Raw genomic sequence first — 6338 nt, forward strand, 5'->3', positions numbered from 1 at the left:
CATGGCCCCGGACAAAGGGACCCGGACCCCGCGTCCCCTCCCGCCGCCGCGCCCGGGGGTCCCCGCACGGGCTCCCCGCAGCGCCCCTCGCCTGCCCGGGCGGTCTCGGGGAGATGCACTCGTTTGCGGTGTGCCTATAAATTACAAAACCACGGGATAAATCAGGTGGGGATGATCGAGCCTAGGGTATGCCCGGACACCACCCTGTCAACAAGAGCATGGCACTGAGCGCCGCGTTTAGGCTTTCCTTAAGCGCCTCCGGGGATGGACTGCAGCACGTCCCTGAGCAGCCCGTTCTATGAAGAAATTCCTGCTGATGTCCAACCTAACCCCCACCTCCCCCCGGCGCAGCTTCATTTCCTCTTGCCCTTGTTCCTTGGGAGCAGAGCCCGACCCCCCGGGTGTCCCCTCCTGGTAGGGACTTATGCAAAGCCAGAAGGGTCCCCTGAGCCTCCTTTTCTCCAGGCTGAGCCCCTTTCCCAGCTCCCTCAGCCCCTGCTGGGGCTCCAGCCCCTTCCCAGCTCCGTTCCCTTCTCTGGGCACGCTGCAGCCCCTCAATTCCCTGTGCTGAGGGGCCCAGAGCTGGACACGGCACTCGAGCTGTGGCCTCAGCAGTGGCAGCACAGGGACGGGCACTGCCCTGCTCCTGCTGCCGCCCCACGGCTGCCACAGCCCAGGGGCCATCGGCCTCTTGGCCACCTGGCCACCCCTGGGCTCGTGTCCAGCTGCAGCTACAAGCCCCTCGTAAATAAGGAATTTTGCCAGCATAACAACTGTTGTGATCGTTTCCTATCCCGAATTTACTTCTCCCTCACCCACAGGCTGCTCGCTGTGGTTTAAAAACAACGTTGACTCCTGCTGCCGCCTGAGCACCCCGTCTAGGGCTGCTATGAAAGAATTTGGTACCCAGGGATCTCCCAGGTGACCAGCGACACCTGCATGAGAGGGCAGAAGGAGCTGTCCAGGGAGGTGTTTGAGGATAGACTGGAAGTGGCACTCAGTGACATGGTCTGAGTGGCAAGGTGCTGTTCATCATGGGCTGGACGTGATGACCTCAGAGCTCATTTCCAACCTAACTGATTCCATCATTCTGCGAGTTTGCTCATTTCAGGACTCAGAGTGCAATTCCTTAGGTGGAGTCAGCCCAACTTTTGAGTTTGCATTTTCATATTCCTTGGCTGATCTCAGTGTGGCTCCTGAAGTTTTGCTGCCAGTGAGAAGCACTCTCAGGCTGAGCATTAATTCTTCAGGAAAAGCAGGAATCCTTTTGCAAATTTTCACTGCTGGGTGACAGCCCTTCAAAGTGAAAAAATAATATATTCCAGTCACAGGGGTGTATATAACGAAAGTAATTTAGTCACAAACTAATCATAGTTGGGAGCTCCTGCTTTTCCCACATGATGCCTTGGCTGACACAAATTATCTCTTTCTGGTTTCATTATCTCTTTCTGGCTTTTCCTTCCCTGCCCGTTACTAGAATTTGCTCCTTTTCCACTGGAAAAATAAAAAAGCTGGGTAATAAGAGTGATAGCAGCTGGGAAAAAATTCTACAGCACCTGCTTGAACATAAAATTGTCAGCACAGTAGGATTATAACCTAGGGTAGTTTTACACTGCAGCTGGCACTGGTGTGAAAGGATCTGTGTTCACAGGCAGTACAAGAGACAAAGTTTGGGAGGTTTTATTGTTGGACAAACTGAGCCCTCTGTAGGTGTTTAGTGCTGGTTTTGATTCTGTCTGCTTCCAGAATTTAGTTTGGTGCTTGGTTTTAAATCACAGTTTTCATTTTGTTACAAAAAAAAGTATCATCCCCACCCCCTGATATTTTTCTTGCAGTTGGGCAGCACTTTTCGCTCCTGGAAGAGGTATGGGTGTGATGTGTTCCATTTCACCTCCCAAATCAAAATGATCTATTTAAAATCCAAACTATTTGTAAGGAGGCCTTCCTCTCCCTTTATTAGTCTCAAGATTCAAATTTCTGTTGTTGAAAACACTTCATTTTAGCTTCCCAGTCTACTACATGAGATTAAACTAAATGGTACTTATTTAGCAAACAAGGTTAGCTAATACTATAAAAATTAAATGGAAACAAATATTGTAGTAGAGGCAGCTGGCCAGTTTAATCTAGTTTAATCAGTTATTGTAACTAGACACTGATAAAAGTAAATGTTGATCTTGCCAATTCTATGCTTATTTTTCAAAAATAGCATTTCAAAAACAGCATTCATTTTCAAAAAGGTGGCATTTCTTATGCACATAAAAATTATAATAGTTGAATCTATTAATATATCAGTATTTAAAAAATATAAACTTGTGTTGGTTTCAACAGCAAGACTAGCTTCCATAAAGAAACAAGTAATCATTGCTGCTGCCAGATTTCCCTGACATTTTCTTATATCTGTGATTTCTTTCTGCTGCTTGTGTGGTTTAATTCTTCCTGCTGGATTAGTCTCAAAAAGGAAGTGAGTAAATGATGGGTCTTCAAGTTGTGCCTGGACTGATGGTAGGCCTATGAAACTGAATATCAGCATTGTTCCTCTTTACTCAGGGCAGCTCTGGCTGGATGCAGGGCACACATGGGATGAAGTCTCTGTGTCCAGAAGAGCCTGAGAGTACCACGGTTAAACCCATCAGTGATCAGAGAGTCACGAAGATTGAGAGCCAGGAGTGTTTTCTCTCCCTCAGAAACCCAAAGAAACAAACAAGAAACCAGGAATGTGATGTCTACCAGTGTGACTCAGCCCTGCCTCTCACACACCTCTGAAAAACATCACAAGTACTTTCCACATAGCTTCAAAATTCCACAGCAGGTACAATTTATGTATTTTAATTTACTAATTTTGCAGTCAGCATAAATTGTGTATGTGGGATATGCACACAATTTAACAGACCTGACAGACTACACCTCTTGAACTCACCTCTTCAAAATGTAGAAAGCATTTCAATAACTGAGACATTTTTAAACAAAAGCCTTCCAACGTGCACCGTTTAATAGCAAAGGTTTTCTCTGGATGCTGATTTAAGTAAAATTCCAGAATCTGAAAAGTTTTTGGGAAATATGCATAGATCTTTTAATTTCCAGTAAATTAGTCATTTTTGCTGTTGCCAACTTTGTATTGCTTAGATTTTACATATATATAATAATTTGAATTTATACCATATTTGATTTTAAAGTGAACAAGAATCATAGTGAATACATTCTGCATGTATGTCCATAGTCTGAGTCTCAGTGAGTCAGATACTATTCTCCTAAAGAAGAACTTAAAGAAATAATTTTAAAATATTATACTTTATATTATCTAACCCGAGTACTTATGAGAAAATTCTGTTTGTTTCCACCTGCGGAATGTCTGCTAAAAAAGAGAATTTGCTTCTGTCTGGGCTTTCAAGAAACCAAGAAAAACAACAAGAAATGAATAGAAATGTTTTTTTTTCTGTAACAGCCATGGCAGGAGGAGAGAGCACAGGGGTGTCTGCAGCTGTTTAGAAAGAGAGCAAAATCTGGACACTCCTCACATGAGCAGATGGGGTAATAGTAATGCTCCTCCCTGGTTTTTTGGCTTCAATGATATGAAAATGATAACTGTGACTGCTGCATGGTCCCTGTGCAAATTCTAATTGCTGCTCTGTATAGCAATAACTTAAGTATGACTACACTGCACTTTATAGGTTCCCTCATGCAGAACTTGAAGCCTTTCCCAAAAAAAATACTTTAAAAATGTTAATTTAGCACTATTACCAGGATTCAAACAGAGCTATCAGTATTTTTTGAGCTAAATGAGTATATGAAATGAAAATAAGCAAATTACATTACTGCATTTTTTTTTTTTTTAACTGCTGTTTCAGGTAGAATGGAAAATCTGTTTTTCATTTCTGCTCAATCTTTCACACTGAAAACTTCATTTGAAAACTATGTTTAGTGTTCTGCGGGACCTCTTTCTCCAGGAGAACCCAAAACAGGATGAATAAACACGTCTGGGACGTGGACACACAGCATGTGCTTGTGACAGGCTGGAAAAGCAAGGAGTGCAGGGGCAGGGGAAGCAGAGCAGGAGGAACAGAAGCAAAGAGAACCACCACGAGAACTGCACTGCGCTGGTCTTCGTCATCTAAAACATTTAAACCACCACTGTCCAGCTTGCCTTGCTGAGGCAGATGCTGAGCCATGCAGTGTTTGAAAGGATAAACACAAGGGGTGGTGCTTGGTTTTGGCTGAGAACAGCCCAGGGAGTTGCCTACCCGCACTGCAGAGCTGCCCACAGGGGAAAAGCAGCGATACGGCTGTTTGCTGTGGTTGAAATCGCTCCCCACAGCGATTGCAAAACCACAAAAGAGAGAGAGAGAGAGAGAGAAACTGTGGAAGGTAAAGGAGAAGCAGGAATTCATAATTGCACAGTTCCACATGAAGGTCAGGTTAGGCTTACTTTAAAAAAGACCATGCAAAACTGGTAAAGTTGCATTTCTGCAGAACGGACTACAAACCAGATTGTAAATACAGAATCTCCTGGCTAAAGAACCCAGTTCTCAGCACAGATGGCTTATGCTTGTACAGAAGTGCTAGTTTTTGGTAGAAAAGATTTTGCCATGAAGTTTGAGGTATTAACCCTACTAGTACATGAGAGTGCATTGCTGTGGCTGGTCCTGTGACAGGACAATAATTCACATTGTAAGTGCATGGTTGGAGAATACCTCAATTATTGCCATCTTCTGAGACTTTGTAATTAATTTTATGAAACTGTCAGCTTTGTTTTCAAAGGCTAATCATATGAACTTGTCAGATTAATCACAACTCTTAGTTCACAGGTCCTTGTCCCCTTAGAGGCAGTGGAGAAAAGAAAACCTGTTGTGTGAGTCAGTGCAAAATTAAACATCTTAAAGAAAATTAAACACTCGCCCTAAGTCTATTCTGGCATGTGACAGGTAACAGCAGGCATGGTGAGTTTCCCAGGTTCTCTGAGTTAAAGTGAGTGCTTGTGAAGCTGACGTGCTCCACATCTCTGGACAAGTATAGTACAGAATTTCAGAAAACCAGATTTTAGCAGCCTGCTTGTCTTTCACATATTCTGCTTTCTTGCCAGTCAAAGAGACTCTCCTCTGTTTTTACAGATATCTGGAGAGTTTGGGGCTCTGGAGGGTTTTAACTTTCAGAGCTGCTCCTCTGAAAAATAGTTTAGTGCTCTTTCTGGAGTGGAAATGTCTCGTTTTCACTCACCCATATCTGGAAGATTGTCGTTATCAACTATTAAATAATTATTAAGCACAACTCTTTTTGTTCTGTTTGCACATCCAGGAATAGTAGTAGGGCTGGAAAGCCAACCTTCTCCAGCAGGTCTTGGAGAGGGGATGGCTATGGGGTAGGCCCAAAGGGTTTAGGGAACCCCAAATTTTACACACACACCTCACCCCTACCCTGCTGGGTAGTGTCGTGCACAGGGCCACTGGACATGGGGGTGGCTTTCTCCCTGTCCTATGTGTCACCTGTGTCACCCCCACAGAGGGACTCTCACCCACCGCAATGTAAAAAGAGCAGGGCTGTCCCTGGAGGAGAGCATTCCTGCTGTCCCCGAGCTCCAGTCCTGCCCAGCAGCAAGCCCTGGGTCTCTGTAGGGCCAGTGCTGTGTGCCCATGAGCCACACCTGGAATCACCTTACAGCAGCAGAGAGAAGGGCAGCTGAGGACAAGGCTGCACTCCAGTGGCTGCACCACCCTCACCTGTGGCCCCTCCAGGTCCCACAAATTGTGAACAGCAGCCAGGAAAACTTGGGAGCACACCAACGCAGTGTCAGCTGCGGAGAGCCTGGTTGATCTGCCTGTAATGCTGGCTCACGAGTACCCCGGGAAACTGGCCCACAGCATGTTGACCTTTGTGGCACCACATTAGAGCTATCAGCCCCAAAGGGCTTGTTCCCTGTGGGCAGAGGGATCCTGAGACTCCCTGGCTGCCAGACCTGAGGAATGCTGCAGGACACCCCCTTGCAGGGACAGCCTCAGACTGTGAGGAGCACATGTTCTCCATGCCCCAGACTCTGGAGATGGTTCTGAAGGATATGCACATCCAGCTCTGGCACAAAGGGCTCTTCCATGCTAAGGACACCTGTCCCAGCGCCTTGGCTGTGAGTCAGCAGGAGAAGCCCCAGTGTCCGTGCCCTCAGCTGCTGCTGTGGACCAGGAGCTGCTCAGGGTGGGCAGTCCTGCCGGCTCTCCTGGGAGCTCACTGCTGGATTCCTGTCAGCTGCTGGCCTCTGACAATGAGAAAGAGGAATTCACTCAGCAGTGCAAAGCCTTGAGGTTCCTGACATATCCAAACTGCTCTCCCTGCTGCTCGGGGGCCTCACGATG

At 46.1% G+C, this 6338-nt stretch overlaps 1 long non-coding RNA gene across 1 annotated transcript; it reads left to right on the forward strand.

The window, feature by feature from the left end:
* The first annotated feature begins 42 nt into the window (after nucleotides 1–42).
* LOC111941860 (uncharacterized) lies at nucleotides 43–2447 on the forward strand. The gene is made up of 2 exons (XR_002870307.2): nucleotides 43–165; nucleotides 822–2447. It is a non-coding gene; the product is annotated as an uncharacterized LOC111941860 (long non-coding RNA).
* The last annotated feature ends 3891 nt before the right edge of the window (nucleotides 2448–6338 follow it).

The sequence above is a fragment of the Cyanistes caeruleus genome, chromosome Z, assembly GCF_971803275.1.
Source record: "Cyanistes caeruleus chromosome Z, bCyaCae1.hap1.1, whole genome shotgun sequence".
NCBI classification, from domain to species: domain Eukaryota; kingdom Metazoa; phylum Chordata; class Aves; order Passeriformes; family Paridae; genus Cyanistes; species Cyanistes caeruleus.